Source organism: Corvus kubaryi, unplaced genomic scaffold (genome assembly GCF_017639235.1).
Source record: "Corvus kubaryi isolate FWS band 111438036 unplaced genomic scaffold, C.kubaryi_AGA036_p1.0 37385, whole genome shotgun sequence".
Taxonomy (NCBI): domain Eukaryota; kingdom Metazoa; phylum Chordata; class Aves; order Passeriformes; family Corvidae; genus Corvus; species Corvus kubaryi.
This window is the reverse complement of record NW_024581127.1, coordinates 27,358,141-27,384,347: the sequence shown is the minus strand read 5'-3', so window position 1 is coordinate 27,384,347 and position 26,207 is coordinate 27,358,141. Positions and strand designations below refer to the sequence as shown.

The following is a 26,207-nucleotide window of genomic DNA, read 5'->3' as shown; positions in this document are numbered from 1 at the left end:
CTCAGGTCCATTGCTCTCTTGGCTGTATGTTGCTCGGTGCATGTAGTTACTTTCTAACTGATCAATCTTGTCAACAAGAAATTAGCAAGTATTTAGCTTCTCTTTCTCTGGATATAATGATAGAGTCATAGACATTAAGTGGCTGGTACTTACAGCACCTCATATTAGTCTTAGGCTGTGGCTAAGGCACCAAATTCTAGTTGTGGGGCATAGGATTCAACCTCATAGCTCCAACTGTCATGCCCAACTCAGGTACCTATCTCAAGGGATAAAGACAAAATTAAAACAAATTCTCTTCCTAATATTGTGAAATCTGATTAGTGCAGAAAGGGCAACTCTGAGCTGGTATTTGATATGTTGATGATCACATTTAACCCCATTAGTCATTCCTGATTTGCTTAGCATGTGCATCATGCTGGACAAAAAAATATTCAGAGACCAAATCAATATGTTTCTTTTAACACTGGGTGTGCCCTTGGTTCTTTCAGTACACAATGACCTCAAATGCTGACATCCAGATTTGATCCAAGCTTTTATTCTACTTTACAAAGATAAGCAGAATGGAGAACTCCTGATTCCAGCACTAAGGGAAGCAGGAGTTACAACCACTCTGGCAATATAATAAAAGTTATTTTGTGCATCACAGTGTATCCAGCGGCACCATTAATTGTTCACTGATCCCCTGTACCTAAAAGGTTGCAGCAGGGTTGTTTGCCAGCATCAGTTAAGCAGAACAATGGTTGTGATTGGAAAAATATTGAACACTTTCTATGCTGATGTTATGCCTTGTCACAGTTCTTTTTCTTCTGGGTTACTCTGTTCTGACCTGTCGTGAAACACCTGTTCTTCAAGCAGTGTCTTTGCATGTTTTCTCTGTTAGTCTCTTTTTCTCTCTCTTTCCTCTTTGTGAAAACATAGTTCTGACAGTGACTTTGGAAAACCTCACAGCTGTTTTTCTTATTCTGAAGTCACTCCACCACCCACAAAGAAACCCACTTGGCTTTTCTTTATGACACTGCCATTGTGTGGGTCCGTAAAACACTCTGCTTCTTCAAAACTCTGCAGCCAGACACTGTTGTGTTATTTTATTTGTCTCTTCGTAGCTTTGGTTTTGGGTAAAACTGGATTTCTTCTCTAGGACAATGATGCAGGGGGAGGAAGGGAGCAAAATTTAAGAAAGAGAAAAGCCTGATGGTCAGTAAATAATGAAAAACACTGATGTAGCTGAAAAGACTTCATGAATCAATGAGTCATCTGGACAAAGGCATGTTGTAGAGCTCGGAGTCAGGGAAACATCTAGACATTTGGCAAATCTAATGAGCTCAAATAACAGATATATTTAGCAATGCTGTGTGACATGAAGGATGAATCTCATAGTCAGGTTAACCCTTCAACAATGGCAGGCGTAGTGCCAGTCATCTGAGCACTGACTGAGATACTGGGCAGGAAAAGTCCTGTCTTCCCACGGGGAGAGACTGATGTAGATAGGTGCATAAATAGTCATTTTTCTATTCCACCCTTGTTTTTGTGAGGGTGACATCCACATGAAAAGCTGTGGTAAACTACTCAGTACAAGGTTATCCAACTAGGCTCAGGAAAAAAAAAAGTATTTGTTCTAAGAATGATGATGAGGTTTTTACACCTCTCTGCAGAGCAGATGCAAGGAGCTCCTTTTCTAATGTCATACAGAAAGCCCAATCCCAGACCCGACAGTATGTGTCATGGAAGCAGGCCAGGATCAGTAACTATCTGTGCCACTCAAAGGTGTAGAAGGGCAGACCAGAATTGTCAAAATCAGGCTTTATCATCTCCACAAATGGTGGGGACAGTACAGTTCCAGGGCAGGTCTATCAGGGAGAGTCACTGCAGACAGAAAAGTGAACTGTACTGATGCAGGAGTCAGGAGATTGAGATTAAACCTACCAGTAGCACACCAGAGAGGTGGGAGATCGTATTCAAATATTTTATCTACTTTAAGAGACTTATCTGTGCCTCTTCCACAGTGAAAAAACCTGCTCTCTGAGGTTAGCTGTTAGTAGGGCAGGTACTACTCATTGATGGTATTTCTCAGGTTGGTACCTGGTAGCTAGCAGTGTCTGGGTTAGAACAAGGGATTTTTTCAGAATTTAATTTCAGGGAATAGCTTTGGTTTCCACTCAGTTTCAGAAAGAATTAAGAAAATGAGTAAGAAAAATTCCCTTTTTTTTTTCTATCTGAAAACATTTCTCTGTTTCACCTCTAATTGATATGGCCAGTGTGCCTCAAAGGTCCTCAGAGGGTCACTGAGAATATATCTAACTATACAGCAGCCCCAGACAGTCTGGGGGAGGTGACTCTCTTTTAGGGAGATTAACACAATGCCATTTTACCACAGAAAAGAGGTTAACTCTGATATTGATACTTGTGCTAACTGCTCAATTATTTTCACCCCAGGATAGGAAAAGTCTATGACACACTACAGAAAGGAGAAAATAGAAAGATTAGGGAACATAAAACTGAATGGCAGCAAAAGCTGGCTCAGTCTCACCAGTATTAATTGAAAGGATATTTCCAATAACCTTTGTTTAAGTTAAAGGAGAGCACAGTTTTCTGATATTGGATTAGAATTCAAGGTTAAGTCCAGCCCTTATCATGACTTTGTTGTAGTCTTGACCACTCGGTCATTGTGCAGTTTGGGTCTTTTTCAGAAAAATGGGGCTCACATTGCTTTCTCAGTGATTATATAGTTTCCCACAAGGCAGAACCCATTGTGGTTCCCTCTCTCCCCAGAGTGTGTAGATGAGCTCCAAGCTGAAATCACCAAGTGTTGTCACCGTGTTGTCTCTATTTGTGAGTGGTCTGTTAGCATAGGATAACCAGGATCCATGGGCTGGTCCAAAAACTCTGACAGTAACATTAATATTGCATTTCAAATAGAGACTTGCTTTTGGCTGCTGCAGCTGGCCATCCTATAGCTGTCAGAAAAAACACCTCACGGGTAAGTTGGTGACCAGTCTGTCTAAAATTTCAAGTGTTTGCAGGGCATTATTTGTGAACACTCTTCAGAGTGAGAATGATGCAATTCATTAGAAAACGTGTTTTCAGACAAATCTAAAGAGGAGAAAGAACTGACATCTCTTGAAGAAATCCCTGCAAATGATTTATGCGGTTTAAGTCAAAATTGACTATGAAAGGTGTTCATCCCACGCCTTGTGGAGCAATTTATGGCTGATAAAAATGGTAGCATTCAGGCAGCCAATCTCTATCAAAACCAAACAAATTTATTACAGTGTCTCAAAGCTTAATACTTCCTTCACAGAGCAAAACCACAAAATATGTGTAAGTTATGTTAGTGGCATGTGTCAATGGCCAAAAGAGAGAGGTTTTGAGATGGAAGAAATTCCATACAACATACCTTCTGTGCATTTAGTGAACATCAAAAATCAGCATATTCTAACTGCAGTGTTTCTTGTTGCAGTTTTATGGAACGACAGTTTATCCTGAAATGTCAGCACACAGAAAGATGGAGGTAGGAGTACAGGACTATCCCACCAGTCTCTTTATAATGTGTCATGTTTTATAATCCAAACAGCTAAGTAAAGCAGATTTGTGAAGGAAAACAGAAACCTTACTGTTAGTATTTGGAAGTGCCAGGCTTTGAAAAGAAATCAAAATACAAGTCACAGCTGAGTTATCAAGTCCCTAACCTTGCCCTGATGATCTATGTATTTTATTAAAAATCTATGAACCCAAAAGTGCAAGTCTTAAAGGCTTGCAAAATCTCCAGCAGATGGGGTTTTGTTTGTGCATCACTACTGGGCCACATTTGCTCAGCCTGGCATCAATTTACTCCTCTACCCCAAAATATTATTATTATAATTTGTATATCTAAGTGCCAGATTTTCTGGTTTGTCTGAGCTAGTCTCATCACTAGAACAGGCAAAACTGGCTTTAAGCCACTTATATCTTCCCCTGGAGTCTGGAGACAGCCAGATGTCAGTCCAGTACCTTGCATAAATTAGAGCAGCCTCAGGAATGCTCTGCCTGGTTATCCACATACACAAAGGGCTACTCTGGTACCCAAGAACAATGAAGAAAGCAGAGTGATCCAATTAAGTTTCTTTTTCCCCTTATATCTCCTTTCCATTAGGGGAACACAAAGCACAGTGTAGTTCTTGGAAGTTCCTGCTTTATGTCATGAAGACATTTAATTTTTAGTTGGGATCATAAGAGGCAAGAGGTACCAATTTCATGACTTTGTAGGGCTGGGACACAGAGAATGTAGCATGGCTGAAGTTTTATTACCAAGAGTGGTATTTTTCTTTGTCCTTGGTATCAAACGATACAGGAGAGTTAAGTTCTGCTTTCTATAATATATAAAATACACTCTATGACATCAATGAGGTATTTTTTCACCTAACGTATCTTGTATCTCAGTAATTTAAGATGAAGTCTTGCTACCTGTTCCAGGGTCCTAAATTACACCAGCTAAGTGCAGGTGCAAAATTATATCCATCATTTTAAAGGTTTAAAAATCATATTTTGTGTTAAAGACAGCCAGTTGAATATAAAATATGTATATGCATGCAGATAGAGGATGTAAATTCTGACTGGTTTTCAAGGGAGCATCAGTAAAACATTGCCAAAGGGAGAGAACTGTGTGTGATACAGTCCATCTCAGACATTATTTCATGATCAAGGTAATTTTTCTCCCCCTGTAGAAATATTTTACACAAATAATGCTGAAGAAAACTGTCCCTATTTGTTTCATCATGCTTCTGAATGTAAATCTTCATTTGAAATCTTCTGAAACAGAATGCTGAATTGAAGGGCTTGTGTCTGCAAACGTGGTGCGGGAGAGACAGTGCGTGAGTCACTAGGAAACAGCAATTATATCTGCTGTATAACCACCTCCCATGTAGAGAGAATCAAGAAGAGGAGCCAAAGAGATTTTCTGTGCACAGTGGTTTATGTCTTTAGCACAGAATCCCTGCTTTCCCTCTATTTTTATATCTTTCTATTTCTTGAAACATCTACCCCTATCAAGTGGCTAATATTTTGTACATCTCCTCTTTATTCCATGTCCCAGTCCTTTGGCCTGTACCTGTTCTAGGGATTCTTCTTTTGCTATATAGTCCTGAGAGTACACATTTTTTATATAACGAATATGACACAATCTTTGGCATGGAAAAAAATGGGGTGTAAAGACTTCTTTAATTATTGTATCAATATGCATAATAGGGTTGAATTAAGATCACTAAGACAGCCTTAAAACTGAATTTTTATTACGTGCCTTGAAATTGTGTCTATGTACCCTTTGTGTATTTCCTAGGAATGTAATTTTCCAAGTTTGTAAATCATCAAATCGGGAAAAAGGGTAGACTTTGTAGACTTTCTGTTGCACGAAGAAATGCTGACACCCACAAAAATCATTGGAGGGTTGGAAACTTGAGATCTGCCTCTGCCACTAGGCTTAAAGCAGAAACTGATAGTGGTAGCTGATTGTCATCTTCTCGTGAAGAGCTCTGAAGGAGTACCAGAAGCTTTTTCACAGGGTTTTGAAGAGATTTTCTTTATAGCAGACTGACACATAAACAATTGTATTGAAAGAAAATGTAGACTGCTGTTGTGAGCACTGCCAAAGACTGGCCACAAAACAAGTGTTAAGTGTTTCTAAAATTCAAGATCCTACTCTGAACTATGAAGCATTAGAAATTTCAAGAAACAACTTCTCTACCTATTTTCTTTCTTTTTTTTCTTTAACTTCAGCAAAAACAAACCAAATCATCTCTGGTTTGTTTCTTTTTTTTTTCCTGACTTCATTCACAAAAATAGTTTCTCTTTAGGAAAAAGCATATAAACATTTGAAACAGGTACACAATGTGGAGTATTAAACACCAGATCATTAAAGATCAGAAAAATTATTGGCAGCTGGAAAACAAGCCTCGCTAATGGGATGTGTCAGACTGATGTTTTCAGCTGGCTTACAGCCTCTGTCTATAGTAGTTGAGGAAGTTAAAGAAATGTTTGGGACTTCAGTAAGACTTCAAAACAGAACTGGAAGCATAGTAACCTATTGCTTTTCTTGAAAATCATACACATGCCCTGCAATATAAAAAAAAATCCCCCACAAATATTAATAAATTAAATGAGGTAAATGTTTATCAGATGTTACTCTTGTTTGAGATACTTTCATCAGAAACTTGAGATAAATTTGTAACAGAGTATAATAAGGATCCTTCACCCTCAACAGGTGTAGTTTTTCAATTAATGGCGTTCTTGATTATTTTGTTTCTTGGGTTTTTCTGGAAGAAGACTCATCTGAATTTATTTTTTGCAAGTTAGGGTTTATTAGAGCTGTTCTTCTTGGCATTGTGATTAAGTCTTGTGAAATTTTAAGCTTTACATATTTTTTCAAAGGAGACATTTTGTATTTGCAACAGTGTATTTAGAGCTCCTCTCTGCAATCAGCTTCAAGACTTTTTTTACTCTTTTTGTGGATATCTGAGACGAGAAAATAAAGAGATTTTAATTAGACATATTTGTTTTCTAACTGGGGAACTGATGGCAAGATGCTCTAATATTTTAATGGCTGCTGAGGCAGGGTTTAGGGTAATACTTTTGTTTAAGTGCCTGGAAATTGTATAAGCACAGCTCAGTTGCTCCTGTTACGTAGCTGTCTGGGACTGACTGGCTGTCTCAGGACGTAGTCACACATCCTCTTTCAGCTCCAGCTGTTCCAGCTGAGACATTTACTCCCCACAGCTGTTCACTGTTGCATCCAAACTGGAAATCTTTACCACCCATCTGATTTATTGGTGGAGAAGCTCACATAGACAGTCCCCAGCTTGCTCTAACCAGGTTAACTACCATGGTGCAAGTGCTGGGCCTGTTTGTCTGCAGTGGCAGGGAGCAGCAGAGCCTCTGCATGGGAGGGTAAGGACATTCACTGCTCGGGTTCAGAAGAGGAATGAGGTGGGAGAGATAAAGTCACTTTTTTGGGAAGTGCTATTGGACAGGATGAAAGGCATGTCCAGCCTCTGGGAATGACAGCCCACTGCCACTGCTGTGTGCATGCAGAATATCCAGATGCTTCTGTTTCATTTTTGCCTTGGAAAACATCCAAAATCTACCAGCTAGTCTCAAGGTCCTTGCACTGAATGAGTCTGGAGCTGTCTATACCGCTGGCAAGTTAATCACATCTCCAGAGCACTGCAGGGCAAGATCTTGAGAATATTTTTCTTTCTGAAGCAGTCTTTTATTGCCACCACAGTAAGTGGAGAAATAATCAAAAGGTGACATTGGCAAAGAGACTCATTGTCCCTAAACGATTTGACCAGCTCCACCAAGGAAAGAGAAGGAGAGAGAGATTTCAAGAAAAAATATATCTCACATTAGAGTATGAGCCTGCTGTATTCCTCTCCTCACTTTTTCCCCACCAAATTTCCCCACAGATATCAAGCTCCACTCCTGTTAATTTTAGAAATATTGAAAAGTCTCCAACACAGAGGCCTGTCATTATTTCTTGGACATGGAAGGGTCCACCTATTGTAAGTGGCAACTGAGCCCAGAAACCGTAGCTGTGCCCTTCATGTCGGAGTCAAAGGTTGTACACTGGAGGCAAATATTTAAAAAACATCATAGAAAAAATCCAATGGCAGATTTTAATTTTGCAGAGTGAATTGTCAGAAAAAAAACCAAAGCCAACAAAAAACCAAACAAAATATATATACAGGTGCAGTTACTTGGCTGGTAAACATGTATAGCATAGTATTGCTATCTTCTGGTCTCCTGTTATCTCATTGCTTTCTCCTCCCCTAATGTGCAGGGATGGATTTGATGACTCCTAATTTCTGTGATTCTATCATAGCATCTCACAGATTTCTAAATAAAGTGCTTGTCCATGTGAAATCAAAGATTTAGAAGAAGAACTGTACTGCACAGAAGTGAAAGTACCAGGGTGAGATCTAACCTAAGCTGAAAGTATATTTCACAGAAATGTTTTCATCAGCTATCAAAGTACAAAATAAAGGATAAAAAATGTGAAAAACTGAAGGTACTGAGCACCAGGAGGACTATCCATGGTTCTGTGCACAGAATTATATTTGCCATTATTAGATTTGGAAAGCTCATGCAAAAGTCTGTCATTCCTGTGGTTCTCAGACCACATTATTTGACTTTCCATATCTCCTTGGATCTGTTGGGGTGATCTGAGGCATGTGTGTGTGGGGAAATGAGAATTTTTCTTGTTTTTGCAAACAAAAAACTGGATACTGCTCGAGTGGGCAGGAAAAGGTCTTGTCCTCAAACATGTTCATAACCTCTTTAGTAGTAGGAGTTTTTTAGTAGTAGGAGAATCAAAAGCAAATTTGTTCATACCAGCTATTGCACTATATTTTCCTACTCTTTTACAATGCTTTGAAAACAATGTCAGTAGAAGGTATGCAAGTTAATACAAATCATATGTCCTTCAAGCTTATCAATATGTACTTGGATCTGTATCATTAAGACTTCACAGTCTTTATAGTTTTCCTGATAGTGAGTAATGTGTATTTCAGTTAGGGACTGATATAGGTGTTGTTCACATAACTTTTGACACAGCTGGATCAGTGTAACATTATACCTGCTGCAGTGATAAAAGTGTTAATAGATGAATGTGCTCTTCTGAAACTGCCCAAACAACAGAAAATTGTTGATGGCCTTTGATATATTTTTGACTGTGTTCTATTCATGTATCACTCCTCTTTTCAAAAATTCTCATCCACATTTTTTCAGATTAGTTTCCCAAGGGAATTTACTGAGTTTCTGTGGAGCAAACTGGCTGTTAAGGCTAAATCTGGTCACAACCCAGAGGACCATTTTCCAGCCCAAGCCTATTTAAGAAGGGAATGGCAATTTGTTTTCAATGACTTCACTCACTCTTTCTGCAATGTTTCCAGTAAATGCAGGCGTTGCTCTTCTGGTGTGAGTTCAGCACATCATTCCTAATGTGGTCCTAACTGAAATTTTATATTACTTACTGAAATATGTACTTTTCTTTATATGTTCTTCATCTCTCATGTGATTATGCTGAATCATTGTAAAATGAAAAAAAATCTGATGAGCTATCCACAAAAAACCTAAGCGACATTAGATCATCACAACTGGTGCTGTTAAATTAAATGTAAATACACAATTATTAGCCAGCAGATCCAAAACACTGCCAAATAGTTTTTGGTCACTGTGTTTACACAGTGACAGATTCTCATGTTAGTCATATCCTTCTGAACAAATGTTTTGGATGGACTCTTAAATCAGTGTCCACAAGGAAATAGAGGGAGCCAGCCAAACTCTGTTGAATGTCTGCCATTGACAAAGGTTAAGCATTTACAGTCACTCTCTGCCTAAGTATTCTAAGGAAATAGTAAGGAGCGAAAAACAGAAGGCAAGGATGTTCTGTACTCTCGGCAACAATGCAGTCAGGGCGACAGAAGCAATTCCAAAATAGCCAGTTACTGGGCCAGATCCTGTTCCCATTAACGTCACTGGTAAAACTCCATTTAGCTCTAAAGGGACTAGGATGTGGCAACTGGTCCTTCAAGTGACTAAGGAAAAAATAGTGAGGTCTTGACTCTTCTCTTTTTGCTCCTTCTTGTTCATGAAGAATCCCTGTGGGACTGAATAAAACTAAGTCAGGATGTAAAGTATGTGTCTCACTTGGACTGTCAGGAAGGCTAATACATATTGCATCCTCTTAATTTCCCTGAAAACTATACCCATTTTCCCCATTTCTTTTCTAGCCATTCATAATGTTTAAGTCTATTCTGTCCCAATTAGTTTCACTCACAAAATATCAACTGGATTACAGCAATGGAAGAATTTGTTTGGGTGAAAATAAAATTTAAACCCAGGTGAACTTTTCTATTTCAGTCCTCATATCACACAACTATAAGGCCATATATTTGGGATGACTTTATGGTCACTGCCCTGACATTTAAATCTTAACCCTCACATAGACCTTATGCAGGGCAGATGGATGTACATAATTCACTGACACAATTCTGCTCTGACATCTCTATAGCACTTTGAATATACCTGCAGGTATCCCAAGGAATAGAAACTCATGGACAACTGCTGCAGGCATACAAGACACAGGGGATATGTCCTTCCTCACCAAAGACAATACAATTTGAGGGGTTTTTTTGTTTTTCAGGTTCAAATTAAATCTGAGAGGCAGCACTCCTTCTGTAGATATTAAAAAAAAATAAATGCAAAGTAGGGGAGATATATTTACTTAAAATTTAGACCCCTACCTGCTTTTAGCGTATAGTGTTCCACTTTTGTTATCCCTTAATAAGCAAAGGATGATGATTTGTGCATAAGCTGAAAATACAAATCTTAGTTCTAAGGTCAGACAGTAGCTGAAGAATGAAAAAATTGTTTTCTGGAACCTCTGATTTGTTGTTCTTAAAGAAAGTATCACTGAGAATATAAAGCCATTGAGCAGGTCCAAAGATGATTTTACATTACTTTAGCCTTTTTAGGTTTGTAAAGATCATTTAGTTTCTATAAATTAGGATATGCTCCAGTGCACACTGTAGTCAATGGCAAGACCTGTGAACATCAGTGGAAAACAGCTTGGGCTTTTACTCTCTGTGCAGCAAAGCACAGAGGCAGTGGACCCATGAGGTACCTGCTGCATTGTGGAAGAGGTGACGGCAGGAACCACCCAGGGAGCTACAGTGAGACAAGGATCAACTGGCATCATGGAATCAGACTTCTCCTGGTCCTTCTGGTCTGTCAGAGGTGGCACCTTCTTTAAGAAAGAGGTGATGGGATGGAGTGAGTTAAACTTTCATGTCCAGGCCCAATATTGACCCAGACATCATTTAATTCTCATCACATGTTCATACAAAAACCAGCTGATGGGAAACTACATGGGACCCTCTGAGAAAGAAGCCTCTTGCAGTCAGCCAGACCTCCCAAAATCCACCTCTTGCACCATGAGCTTGGAGTCCACTTTTCCCCATTTTTGCCATGATTCTGTTCCGGCAAGAAACAGCTACAAGTGATTCCTCAGAGCATAAAAACCTATTCAAAAGGGAGCGGAAATATTTGCCTGTCCCCCTTTAGCCTTTATAGAGAACTTCAGATGTTTTTAGTGAAGCTCTGAGAAACCTGGTCTAGTGGAAGGTGTCCCAGCCAGCCCATGCCAGGGTTTTGGAACTAAATGTTCTTTAAGGTCCCTTCCAACCTGAGCTGTTCTATGGTTCTATGAATCTGGGCCACAATTTCATCTCTTACATATAAAACCTTCCCTCACCAAGACTGACATGTGGCACTCAAGACTTTTTCTCATATCTTTGTATAACTGGCCAGTTTTTTACCACATTTATAAGTTCTCTTGAATCAGTAGCAACATTCATGAACAGTAGGTTGCACTGATGGGAGGCAAACTTGTCATATTTTGTTCAAAGCATAATCCAGTAAAGGATATGCCTGTTAAGACATGCTGAAGTAACCACTAAAGCTTTCCTTAGTTAAGGACCACCAACTAAATCCACAGCTAGCCCACATGGGGCTACTTTTCATGGTAAACAGTTGAGTTGCTGAAATTTGTATCTCAGCCATACAAACTATCCTGAAAACTAAATTCAGGATAATCTTCTCCTGGCACTAAATCTGAAGTGGATTAAATATATATCTTTAACAACAATGCTTTTGTCAGGTTATTGGTTTAAAAATTTTAGAACAAAGGAACAAAGAACTGGAAATCTTCCAGAGGAAGAGATAGTTTGATGATTCCCTATATAAATCTAACATTTCGTCATCTTTTATAAATGGAATTTTGCAGGTCATTAGTCCCTTAATGTAGTATAGCTATCAGTTGTAGGGGGTTTATGTGTGTGTGTGTGTGTGTGTGTGTGTGCAAAAAAAAATGCATTAAAATGGTTGAGATACAGAGAAAATTGACTGCTGCATAGTCACCACTTTTCCTAAAGATTTTTACTACACCCTTGGTATTATGGATCTATAATATGCAAATGTGTAGCATCATTAATATGCATTTGCTGCATACACCCTCCTTAACAGAGTATGTTATGGGAATACAAATTAAAAACAATATACTCGACTCAGCTAAATTTTAATGGCCCATTGTATGAGTGATCCCCAATTGGGAGGTACCTAAGCCCTTTGTCTTCAATACTTCCCTTCCTTCCCCACATCCATTTTCTTTATTTGCTCTTGTTTTCACTGACTGAATAATGAATTCCACAGCTGAATGCATTAGATCTCAGCATAAAAAGTAAAGTAATATGAAGGTTCTGTGTTACTTCAATGGTGGTAGCTGGTACGAGAACCGAAAGCTGAGTCCTAGAAATGAATTCAGCCAAGAGTGCCCATGGTGAAATAAGCTGTGCAGCCCAATCTTCTGGGTAAACGTATCCTGAGGTTACTTTGGCTTGTATTTGCTGCAGAAGGGAGCTAAGGCATTACCTAACAGAGGTGAGTCATTTGAGCATATCCCCTGGCACACTTCTCTCCTCATCTTCCCTTCCTGGCTGCCTGTCCAGGGAAAAGAAGCTTCTGATACCCTCCCTTCATCCAACAAAACCTCTCTGGAGGGACCAGATCACTTCATCTGGCAAACCAGACCAAGAGCTGTCTCACTGACTCACATATACCAGTGGCTCAAGTTTTGACAGTGGATATAATTACTGGCCCCAAGTTTTCCTTTCTGATTCTCTACCAGAGTCAGCACTTGTGCAGCAAGGACAGACATAACCATGAAGCATCTTTAAAGCACAGCAAATTATAGCCCAGCATTTTAAAGTCAGCCGGTGTTGATTGAGGCTTGACCTAAGATGAGCCTCAAAGTGAAGCCTTTCAGGAGACAGTTCACAGGGACACTGCTGGCATTAGGGAAAGCAGATGCCACCTGAAATGAAGTTACCCATCCTCATTAGCCAGTGCATGCAGTCAAACCTAATAATGACCTTGCTGTTCTCATCAGTGCTCTTTGCCTGCAGGCTCTAAACTTTGTAGATCAGATGCACCTCCAGCCACACTGTAGGGACAGGGTCATCTGACAGTGGTTGTGAAAAGGATTGGTAGGGAAGGTATTTTTTTCCACTGCCCCTGTTAAATCTACCAAAGAATTGGGTAAAAGTCCTTAGTGGACACTAAGTGTTTAACATACTGCCAGTTTATCCTCAAGTATTAAGGCAAACCCTATATACACTTATATAAACTGAAAAACTTAAAAAACCCACACTTTTACAGTTTCCTTAGTATTATTTATTCAGTAATGGATGCCAATGTTATTTTCTTTTACTTAACAATGACTGTGCCAGAGCTTAATCCTTCCAAAATGCAATAGGGAGAAAAATAACACTGCACTCTGTTAATTGGGCTTCCCAATACGGTGTGAGGACATTTGTCACTGAGCCTGCTTATTCAGTGCTGCATATTCAAGCTGTTTCAGCAGGTTTAGCTGCTCTTGTGGGAAACTAAGCTGCAATCAGATTCTGCAGTCATCCAGGTCTAGACTGTGATATTGATCACAGAGCAGACAAACTGAAGGAACAAGGTTGAAATGGCCACAATGTCTCCTTTGTATAGGAGCACAGTTACTTGATAGAAAGTGATCTTTTGCAGATGCAAATCTGCTATGCAAGGTGTAATGTGGTTGGTTCCAAAAGCTATGGAACAGCTAGGAAAGATTCTTTTTATTTTAATTACATCTTTCTCATGTCACCTTGTCCATGAATCTGAGTTACACCAAACCTTGGAGTTTGGTGTAACTCAGGATCTCTTTCAGATTTGCAGTCATTAATCACAATGTCTTTCATGGAAATTTCATTACAGATGTGAAAGAAAAAGCATGCTGCCCTGATGCAAGGATTGCAGAATTTTTGATGCAGTTGCTTCATCCACAAATTCTTTGGTAAGTCCCAGCTCCTGCCTACAACAGGAATCTCAAAGCTGAAAACCCCAGGAGACTTATACAGGTTCCCATCATGTGGCAGACTTTCAGCTGAAAGTTCTGTCCATTTTGATTTCTTTATCAATACTTGATAACCACTGAACATGGGTTGTTGAAGTTCTTCATGCTTTGAACTAATTTTACCACAACTATAAATGACATGTTGACCAGTGAAGCAAGAATGGGATGACATAATGGAAACAAACATTTTCATCTGCCAGTTTCAACTAGCTGATGATTAGATGTGAAATGTAATATTGATAATGTTCAAAGTATTCCTGCCTAAAGATGAGTGGAAGTGGGTATGTAATGCGAAGCAGTCTCTACTGGTGTACAAACAATCCTGGCAAGGATGGGCAAAAGGCTATATAAAAATAAAGATCCTGAACACTGACTTATAAAACATAGATATAAATTCCAGAGGGCAAGTGATGACAGAGATAGAAATGACAGTTGTGAACTAGGATATTATTAGCTCAGAACCATAAGTTCCTAACAAAAACTATAAAATCATTAAAGAAGTTTTTTATTCTTAACTAATATTTAGTTTGCATTATACAGGAAACTCAAAGAAAACTGCCAGTGAATTGGCACAGTCAGTAAACCTAGGCTGTAAAAAGACTATAGTAAGCACTATTACAAATGGAAAGGACTCGTACTGAGGATAATCATAGTTGTGGATTTTAAGAAACCTCAGAAAATGTAACTGTCCAAATAACTTCTAATGCTATCTTACAAACTCTTCTGAGATCACAACATCCTTCACATAATGTTTTCATGAAAAGGATAGCCAGACTTTACATACATGCTTAAATAAAACAAACACATACAAAATAAGCTTCTTTTGAAACTATGATTTCCTTTCCTATCTTATTTTTTATAAACTCCAGAGAATTAACCAAATTATTGATTAATTTGAAAAAGATTCAAAAGGATTTTAAGTGCACTTGCATCCTACTCTTAGAAATATTTGATCCATTACTTCCGTCTCTGTGAAGTAACGTCTGTGAAGAAAACCCTTGGTTAACTCTTGAAACAAAGACTGGAAATTGCTCAGAAGATATTCCCTTTTCCACATCCCCACAGTGCCTGGCAGCAATGAGCACCCTGTTGTCTTCATAGCTGGAACTGCTAAAGGAGAGTCCAAGGATGACAGAGACCTTCTTCACGAAAACCTCACTTCGATGGGCTACAGGAAGTGTTACTGACAACAGCTTCTAGTGTTTGAATTACTTTCTAGCTTACAACAAAATGACTTTGTGCAAAAATTCTTTCCTAGGACCTAACTGGTGCCAAAGATCTTTCCCTCAAAACCAGTAGTTAGTGAGTGTTCTACCAGAGTCCATAAGAGAGGAGAAATGGCTTGCACATCTGAGAGCCATGAGTTTCCACATTGTGCCTGAGCAGAAGTTTAAAAGTTCACATGAGCATCACATTCTTCTCAGAATAAAAGAAGCAAAATGAGAAGCATTGAACAGCAAGCCTAAGAGATCAAGAAATTCACTGCAACATCCACCAGAATGTCAGTTCAAGCCCTGCAACTTACAGCAAAATAGACTTTTAGCAGAGAGATATTTCCTTTAAGAGAGTTAAAAAACACAAGCCCAAGCTGAAGGAGGCTGGCTTAGAGCAAATAATTAAAAATCCCCCATGCTCTGGTCTAGAGTTAATTCACCTTATTCCTATAAAATAAAATAAACCATCAGTTTATAGGCTAACCCTGGTTCATCATTCAGTCTTCCACTCATAAGAGGAAGATGGCAGGTCACAGTGCTTCTGGCTAATGGCAAAAATAACTTCTTCAGTGAAAATTCAGTGTCTCTATATAGAATTTTTGTTCAAAAGATGATAAAAGATCATGTGAAAAACAGTGCACAGGGAGGCTCAGTGTGGTCTGACTGAATTGGCTTTGAAGCACTGGTCTCTGAACCACTTGCTACAATTAACACGTCCCTTTCCTCATTGATATTGGACACAGCTGGTTCAGATCCTGTAAGGATGGCTCATCTGGCACCCTGATGAGATCAGTGGAGGAGCATAAATACAACAGAAGCCACTGCTACCAAAATAAGCTGCTTCTTCTGCATAAGAATATAACTAATTTACATCAAATAAGTGATATTTTCTTTTCTCATTCTATGACCATTAAAATAAGCTGAGCATTTTCTTAATATTCAGGAAAAAAAAAAAAAAGAAAGCCAGAAGGTATGGCACAGCACTACTGAGGATCAAAACAGGACAGAAGAAAAGCTAGTTCAAGCTCAAATTCAATTTCTTTTCTTTTTCTTTTTTTTTCAGGTAGGATATTCAAGATGCAAATATATTGAATCAGAAATCTGTACAGACACAAAATTTCAGAAATTATAGATTCAGTATCTGAATCAGATACTGTTTCCCATCCAAGGATCTCTAGATGTTTTAGAAAAATTGATTAGATTACAGTGCATATGAGAGTGTTATCCTACTTATCTGACAGAGAAAAGAGAATGATATCAATTGCTACTGGCAGAAAACAGGTCTGTACCTCAGAAATCTTGGCCTCTACTTGTAAGAGAATGTTACAGTCCACTCCAATGACTCGAGGTTGTAAATGCTTTCTTTTCATATTCCTAGCACATATACATATCTGTTTAAAAAAAAAAGCAAAAAACTTTTTTAATCAGCTATTGGCTTCTTCAGGAAGCTGATGTTTTGACTGCTTAAAAAAAATTGTCATTAAAACACTTACAATAGGTTTCTTTTATCAACTTACTTATTTTTGAAACAGAGATGAGAACAACTCTTTCTCATTAAATTGACAGCCACTGCAACCTCCATGCCTTCAAATCAGCCAAGTTTTCCGTTGCTATAAATTAGTGAAGTGGCACCTGAGTGTGCTCACTCACATTTCACACAGACCTGTTAAAGAGTGATTGTACTTGTGAGTTTATAATACTTGTACTTCCTGTGGATGGTGGTGCCTCTCCTGCCAGAGCCGTGAGAAGTCAAGGATTTCCAAAGCTGTTCAAAACATTTATTATGGGAAGAAAAATTGTTATGCTGAGTGAAATCTTACATGTTGAAAAAGTCCAGTTCTTCACAAGCCTGTGTTCAGCCAACTTGACAGGCTGTGAGGGCATTTGTCCTGAGGCAAATGATACACTGTCAGCCCAAGGGAGCCCTGCTCTCCTGAAATTTATCTGGAATACCACAGCAGATGAATCACTCTTCTGGTAAAAGCGTCCTTGTGTGTACTATTAAGAAAGAAAACGGGACTCTGAACACATTTAGCAGATCTGTAACTGGAGTTGAGTAATGCAGCCAAGCCCCAGATTTCAGCAACACTGCTACTCTGCCCTCACACTACTCGTAAACAACTTCTTTCCTTGCTGCTTTCCAGCCAGTTCACTTCCCTTTCTAATCCCAGGAAGTCACTGCCCACCTTTAAATGCTGAAAGATACATTTTAATCAAGTGGAGAGCTGAACAGTAGCATAATTTTACTTAAAGCACACACCAAGCCACACTTTAGCGGTATTTGGGGAAGAAACCAACCGCAGCCAGGCAGCCCCCCCTTGCAGAGTTCAGGCTGGGTGGTCACTCGAGCCAGAGACAACACAGTCAATTCAGACAGATGGCCACTAAGTCAGCCCAGTGCATTTGGGGAATATCCAAGATGTTAAAAAGGAGATGCACACCTTCAACTCCCTGCAGCTCGAGTAGCCTAGGAAGAAATTTATCTGTTTTCCTCTCCTGTAGCTCATCTGGGGAAAAAGTGCAGTTCAGGCTGAACAGACTTTTTCCTGCCAAAATGTTTGTGCATGTGTATTGAGAGTGTCAACATTTTAAAAATTTTCTCCCGTTATTTTGACCCAATATCATTTGGTGAGTTCAGTTTATATTCACAAGAAGATTAATAACTCCATTCCATTGCAAATTTATCATCCTTCATTATTCCCTCTACTTGCTCCAGCCCTTGGTCCGTATTTTTTTCAGATTTCACACCTATTCTCTAGGGCTGGTGTGCCAGGTTTCTTGGTATGTTAATTGCTGTCTGATCAGAAGGAGCTGGGACACACTGCTTCTACAGTACTCAACAGCCATTTCAGAAGACGGAGCATAGGGAAAATTGGCTTTGATCTGTTTAAGACATACTGAGACACCCACGATATTTGGTGAAGAGGGCAACAATCACCACATGTTGATGAAGACCCATAAGTCAAAGAAAGATGAGTTCCCATGCTCACAGAAAGCAAGGAGTAGATAAGGGACAGGAAGAAACAACACTGCATTAAAGGCGGAACATCAAAAGCTGGAAAATGCTTTAGCAAATTTTCAGGGCCAATGTTTATCATTAATATTATATCTGGCTTTAGTTCTGTGCTCCCAACAAATTAAGAATTGCAAGAAAACCTTTTACCCTAGTCAGGAGAACATGAAGACATCAGAAGACATGCTGCTTCCTACTTTTCATTTCATCTTATTTCCTTCATCTTCCTCGTTTTCTTCCTCTTGTGTAAGTGACTGAGTATGTTATCCTCTACTGCATCATCTGTGTCCTCCAGATGGTGGTCCACAAGCCAGGGGAGGGAAATGACACAACTGAAAGACTTAAATGTACATTACAGCTACTGTCCAACAAAGACACAGAGAGATGTGACAAAGTCTCCATCACACTTTGTCCCTCCATGCATGTCATCTCAAGGTCAATAACTCCCACTACTTGCTAGCTGCAGCCACTGAAACTAAAATGAGTAGGTTTTGGGTCCCTTTAAATATCACAGAGGGAGGCCCAAACCTCTTTAACCATAAAGATAACATCTGCCTCAAAAATGGAAAGCCAGAAAAAAAAGTCCAGACAAAACCCATTGCATAAAACACGTAAACATTGGGCTAGTCATTAAATACAAAACACGTTCATGTAAGAGAAAAGCCTGTAACAGAAATTTTAAAAGCCCTGAAAACACAGTATTTTTTGTATCTACGTTCTCTATCTTATATTTTTACAGGTCTGTAAAAAATAGTTATTTCTAACACGTGTAGAAATGCCACAGATTTACTGGGGTCACTTGGAAAGTTAGCAAAAAGAGGTCACGCTTCCAATCACATTAATATAATAACGTGCCCAGCAGTAGATTATGTTAATTTTTAGAGTAATTTTTAAGATTTGTAATGCAACACATTACTCGATAGGATTTCTAAGCCTTCTTGGAGCTTATTAGTCTGCCTTTATAAACCAAATGTCAGCTTTATCAAAGTGAAACATTAATTATTAGCAATGGGCGAGCCTCAAAAGGTTCAGAGGTTTGGTCTAGTTTGACTAGACAGGCATGAGACCAGCTGCTTGTGCAGATCATTTTGATGGCAGATTGGAGTCCTGATTCTGCAAGTATTACACAATTATTGAAATGTAAGCACCCAGACAGAGCCTGCTGCCTTCAAGAAGGATTCTGAAATGTCTTGAGCTTGGTAAGCATGGGGCTGCCTGACTCATCAACGTCAGACTGCACCATCCCAAACTTCCCACAGCATCCACTGCAATGGGTGTGACGGAGTAGTGTACCATAATAGAACATCTACAGGGAGCTGGGACTAGAACTGTAATGAGGAGGGGAGAGAGAGAGGGAGAAGGAGAGGGAAGGAGACATGCTATGATATGCTGAGGTATTCTACTAATGAGTCAGCAAAGTCTTACAAATATTCCAGGACAGACCTGTATAGATTTGTATGAGCTAAATGACACATTAGGGGCCATAAACCCAAGAGTCTGAACATAAATCAATATATTTGCAAGGGCTGTGCTTGAGCTGAGGAGCCCAGCCTCTTCTCAGGACTTATTGGCTCAACCAGAGTGACTTATTTCTCTAGCAGAGCATGCCAACATGGCTGTATGACTTTTGGATTGAAGCTTGCAATAAAGAATACTGGGTGTGACAGCATATGTCAGTGAAGAGAGGCCTGAGGGGGACATGTGTGAGGAGCTGAGCTTTTGGCCTGGAAGTATGATTACTTACAAGAAAGTTCAATTTGTTTCTGTAATTCTGTGAGTAAACAGGGGAGTTTTAGTACATGGCAGAGATTTACTGGGAAAACCTGTGAACACATTGAATAACCAGCAATAGGATTTCACCAGCTAATGCTCTTCCTTGTCCTGTAACAGTAGTCCTTCAGAGCAGAGTTACAGCACTAGTTCTTTTCCTCTCTCTCTTTTTTATTTTTTTTAATCTGAAGCTGTTGTTCTATATAAATATCACCATTACTACTTGTGGGAGCCATAGCAGATGATAAACATCCCAACTCAGATTTCTTCTTCACTGACTAAGAGTGATCCAGCCGTTTCCCCTCTCACCTGTTGAATTTTTAAGCACTGTATGCAGAGCTTGTAGACGAGAAAATTCCCCACACAGACCCACCTCTTTATTGATTTTGAGGCAATCTTCTGGTGGAGGGGGGATGGGAAGACATTATTTCAAACTGACAGCCAAAACCCACTGAATTCTCTTCCTTCTGTTACTTTTTTTCAGTGCTGCCATTGCAACCAGAGGGGAATGTGAGCACTTGCATGTCAGCTGTTTTTTGGGAAAGGACTGAATCCTCTTTAATTTTGGAAAGAAACAGGCACATCCCTCCAGGGGATGGTTTCACCTTCATGAAAGAAGTTGCCCATGTCATTTCCATTTCCTATGGGGAAGTATTTTCTCTGTGCTGCAACTCTCTAGAAAATTACAAATTCTTGTAACTTTCCTCATCGTTGCATGGGGAACTTTAGGACAAAGATGCTTAGGTTTCTTTTCATAGTGAAAACCAACCACCAGAAAACAGGCATTGGTGACATGAAATGTAAAACTCCACAACAGAGCTATGCCTGAGTAATAGAATAAATTGGTTGTGAGGCAGAATCTGAACCTAGTTGTCCCAAATCCCAGCTAACACTATAGTTGCTGCACCAACTGCAGAAGCAAGGAAAGATCAGCATCAATCTTCCCACATCTGCTTATTGAAGAGTGCCTACATCTTCCCTCTTAGTGTGTGGAGATGGCCGCTGGTAGAGAAACATGGGTATAGATCAATCTTTGGTTCATATCAGCCCAGCTACCCTTGTGTCCCCAGGTAAGCACAGAAGCAGAGGTTTTAAGCAACTGTGTCAAAACCCGAGTCAGATGCCTGTGACATTATGGCAGTAACAGCAGAAAGCACAAGAGTGTATGACATTGCAGTCACAATGAGAGCAGCAGTCAGTGGAGGAGCAGATGTGATTTCAATCATATCAGTTACAGAGACAGGCAGTGTGGAGGCAGATGGGCCTCTGACTGAGTGAAGGCAGCCAGCTGCAAGATGGAAGATGCTGCTGCAAAGCTGGTGATGCAGATGCTACTGTGATGGGAGTAGGACTGCAGCAAGACCTGCAGCAGCAGCAGATGCTGCGGCTGCCTCAGAGCAGTGGGCAGCCAGCGTTTAAGATGCAGCTGCAGGTGCTCTTTGCTCCTGAATTCCTAGTGGTCACCACTTGCTGAATGGGGACAAGTGCTTTTACACAATAATTTCTGCAAATTATTGGAGTGTGGCAATGCATGCACTAAGATGAGACCAGGATTACATTTCTCAGTGATGATCAGCCTCCACCCCATTTCACAACAGCCTTTACAGACCGTAGGGGGTGGAAAAAGACAATAAAGAATTACTCTGAAAAATCCTACCTGTACCCCTTATGCTGTTCTGTAACTGAGAGTATTTTATACCCCAGCCATCTCTGTAAAAGTGAACTCTTCTCAGCTGGAGGAGGCAGTGACTGTGGCACTTGCTGAAACCTTCTCCGTAGATTGGATTGCTCCCAGGTTTTCACCAGCTGAACATCTCCGTGCCCAGCCTAGGTCCTCTCTCAGTCTTGTGATAGTCCTCTGCTGAGACCAGGGATAGACTATTTCATCAGATAAGTAGTAGAAATTATGCAAGCCTTTCCCAAAGATGACAAAACATTCTGATAATTTGGGACATATCAAGCAAAAAAAGACAATATTCAAAGCATGAAATCTTGTCATGAAGTAGTTTTTGTTCAGTGTCCTTTCTCAGAAACTATGCATTCAATAAGAGCATCTGGACTTGCACAATGAACACATATTATTCTGGTAGAAGACCAGCCTGAACACTGAAATACAAAGATTTGTGAAGCTGGAGGTAAACATGCTCTCCATGGGTCTTGAGATCTTGGTGAAGGAAGAGTGGATACTAGTCATGGTCCCTTACAAAGATATGCTTTGTTCATTTAAGATGAAGAATCTCAGTTCTCTTTGAAAAAAAGGTGATGTTTTCATTAGAACATCATCCATTAGAACTATTTGAACATTTCTTAAAGTTATTTATAAGTCATTCTAGGCAAACATTCTGTTACAGTGCAGATACTGCAACACGATGTATCAGACAACGAGGCCAGTGGAAAGAAATATATATGGACCAATTCTTGATAGATGTTTCAGAGATGTTTATTTCTCCAGCCACATGGCCGGGGCTCTGCCGAGGAACTGAGGCAATCACGGGACCCGAGGGTCCCTGCCCACACAGGGAAACACAAAACAACCAATGGGGAATGAGGCTGACCAGGGGCAGGGAAACCCCGTGTCTCCCCCCCAGGGCCCCTCTCCCAGGACCACATGGCAGGGGGGAAGGGACCCCGACACTTCACCCATTTAACAAAAGAGATTTAAACTTAACATTGAAAACAACTGGATAAACATAACAAGAACAGTTTCAAAATAAAACAAGCCACCCTCCTGAGTCTTTAAATGTCCAAACAGATTCTTTGGAACATCTTAAGGCTGACAGAAGGGAGACAGGACTCTCTGGGCATGTTTTTTTGGGGAAACTGAGGCAGGAGAGAGTTTAATTTCTTCCCTCCCCCTTTTCATTCCCCCTTTGGCATCAGAGAGGAGTTGTAGGGAAAGGGAATTGTATAGGGAAGCCATGGGGTGAAAAACGGATTTGGAATACACTGGGGGTAATAGGATATAGGGTAAAAGGGAAAGGTGGGATTAGGAAAGGGAGACTGTAGGGGGGGCTTATAATGGAGATATTCTCTAACATGACTACAATTTTTAGCATATATACTGCCTTTTACAGGAACACCATCAGGCCCAGTGACCTGCGATGCTTGTAACCCTTTTCTACCTTGCACTATTTTAACTCTACCACCTCGCCATCTCCCAAGCTTGGGATGTATTTTTCAGGGTTATTCTTTTTAATAGCAGTTCTATGAACGAATATGTCTTCTTGGTTGTCACATCTTGTTATAAAACCATAATTTTGTTTAACATTATACCATTTTACTATTCCTAAAACCTTAGCTATGGTGATTTTTTCCTTTTTCCGAGTGGCTGCATTTTTGCTTTCTCTTTTGCTTTCGCTCACTCCCGTGTTGGAATTGCCAGGGCTTCTGGGGCCGCCAGGGCTGCTCGTGCCTGCGCGCTCTTCCCAGGGTCACATTCGGGGCCGCGTGGGCCGGGCTGGGCAGCGCCGCTCAGCTCTCTGCGCTCCGCCGCTTCTGCCCTCAGCTGTGCTGCCGCTGCCTGAGGCTGCACCCACGTCTCGGCCAGGGCCCGAGCAATGACCTCCCCACACCCTGCTCCAGCGTGTGTTTCGGCTAGGTGCAGCTCCGCTCCACCGCCAGCACCACCAGCCACCGCCCACGCGCTGCCCCTCTTGGTTGGGCATTCACGGGGCTCGCTCCACCACGCGCTGCGCGGGGCCGGGCGGGCACCGCCGGATCGCCCCACTCCTGCCGCGCCTCGCTCCGTTGCCAACACTGCAGCTCGTGTGGCTCCACCCACACGCGGGAACTGCCTCATTGCTGCTCGCAGAGCGCTCGGTGCACATGGCCTGGGTCACACGGACTCTGAGGCACGCTTCCCTTTGCCAGGACACAGCTGACATTGCTCAACAGTCTCGGTAATTAAATAATATTCACGAAGATATTCTTCCATCGGCATATATTTTGACTCAAAAATTAACTGTGTCCAAACGGTCTTCCAAAAGTCTTTGGTAAGAATCAAATCCCAAGAAACATAGAAAAAGTTCTTAAACAGCCATGCCAGGAAGTGTTTCAGTTCCTTTTGAGCTTGAATTAAGCTAAAATTTACAAATCATTGTTCAAGAATCTTTTCAAGTTTAAGATAAATGTCCATATGCAGCTTGGAGAGCCAAGAGTCTTTCCACGGTTCCTCCATAATTTATATATGGAATAGCAAAACAAAAACAAGAAGAGGAATCCAGAGTTTACTCACAAATCAGTCCCTGTCCTTAGGGATCGGGGATCGTTCTGCTCACATTAACCACCATTTTTACAGTGGGGATACTGCAACACGCGTATCAGACAACGAGGCCCATGGAAAGAACTATATATGGACCGGTTCTTGATAGATGTTTCAGAGATGTTTATTTCTCCAGCCGCATGGCCGGAGCTCTGCCGAGGAACTGCTCAATCACGGAACCCGAGGGTCCTTGCCCGCGCAGGGGAACACAAACCAACCAATGGGGAACGAGTCTGACCAGGAGCAGGGAAACCCCGTGTCTCCCCCCCAGAGCCCCTCTCCCAGGACCCCACGGCAGGGGGGAGGGCCCCAACAACATTCCCAAACTGAGTGTGCAGATGATGAAGACTGAATCTTAGCCCTTGAGAAGTAACTTGATTCCTCTTAGTTACACTGTGATAATTGATATGACAAGCTCCAAATTTCTTCCTTTCCCTCTTTTTTTTCCCCCTTCATTTCTAACTGTAATTTCTATTCAAATGAAATCTTAAATATTCTGCCCTGACCTTTGCTGGAAGGAATTTAATTACCTATGGAGTTTACATAAATTATATGGCCTGTTTGTTTAAGATTAATACTACACAGAGATCAATAGAGCCATGGAACATCAGTATAAAATGGCTTCTTGCAAATGCCACCAAAGGTCACAAAATTCTTTCCAGTAAAAGGGGATGAGAGACATGGTGTGGCACATTCCTGTCGTCAGTCCAGTGTATGTCACTGCTGCTGCCTCTGCAGCCACTCAGGGATGATTTATCAGCTGTTAGAGGACATTTGGTACAAACACACTATAAGAACCAGCTGAGGAAAAATTAATTGGATGCAGTGATGACTACAATTCATCATTCTCAAAAAAATGGCTCAAAAAGTGAGAGAAGGATGATACATTGACCATAGCTCAGATAAACTGCTTTTCATAATACTCTTTGGAAACAACCTCTTGCTTCAACAGATGCAATGCCAGTTTCCCTGTGGAAAAGGCAGCTCCTATTTTTGGTTTATGAGATGGAGAGGACACACAGAGTATGCACAGTCAAAAGATTCATTAGAAATTACATGCTTGTAGCTTGATAGAGCTGATTTCTGTGTGCCCTAGGTATGTTTACCAGCAAATTTGAGTTTATCCTCATATTAGGTTGACAGAATTAATGCAGTAAAAGTGCAACACAGTCAACACTTCCTGGCTGATCAAGGCTAGATGGAATGCCCAGAAAATTTTTCCCCATGTTAAAAAGAAAAGATAACAGAGAAGAGAGAAACAGACAGTATCCTACTGATAGAGCAGTGATATGAAATGAGGTATTGGGTTTGAATGGCCAGGTTTTGGTAGTGGGGGCTATGGACGCCACTGCTGTAAGAAGCTGCCAGAAACTTCCTCCGTGTCTGTCAGAGCCAATCCCTGGCAGCTCCAAGACAGACATGCTGCTGGTCAAGGCTGGGCCTTGCTGGTCAAGTTAGAAATGATGGAAACACCTCTGTCATAACATACTTAAGAAGAAAAAAAGGTATTGTGCAAATGTAATTGCAGCCAGAGAAAAGTGAGGTGAGATCATGTGAGAGGAACAACTCTGCAGACACCAGGGTCAGTGGAGAAGGAGGGGCAGGAGATGCTCCAGGCACCAGAGCTGAGATTCCCCTGCAGCCCGTGGTGAAGACCATGGTGAGGCAGCTGTACCCCTGCAGCCCATGGAGATCCCCAGGGATGCAGATATCCACCTGCAGCCCATGGAGGCGTCCCACAGCAGAGCAGGGGGATGCCTGAGAGGAGGCCGTGACCCCATGGGAGGTCCATGGCAGGGACCTGCAGACAAATGGAGAGAGGACCCCACACTAGAGCAGGTTTCCTGGTAGGAATTGTGACCCTGGGGGGACCCACACAGTAGCAGCCTGTTCCTGCAGGACTGCACCCCTTGGAAGAGTGACCCACATTGCAGCAGTTTGTGGAGGACTGTTGCTTGTGGGATGGACTCGTTGCAGCAGTTT

General features: G+C 40.9%; 1 long non-coding RNA gene across 1 annotated transcript in view; it reads right to left on the bottom strand.

Moving 5' to 3' along the window:
* LOC121668534 overlaps window positions 1-26,207 on the bottom strand; it is a 137,834-nt gene that overhangs the window by 100,397 nt on the left and 11,230 nt on the right. The window lies entirely within an intron of this gene.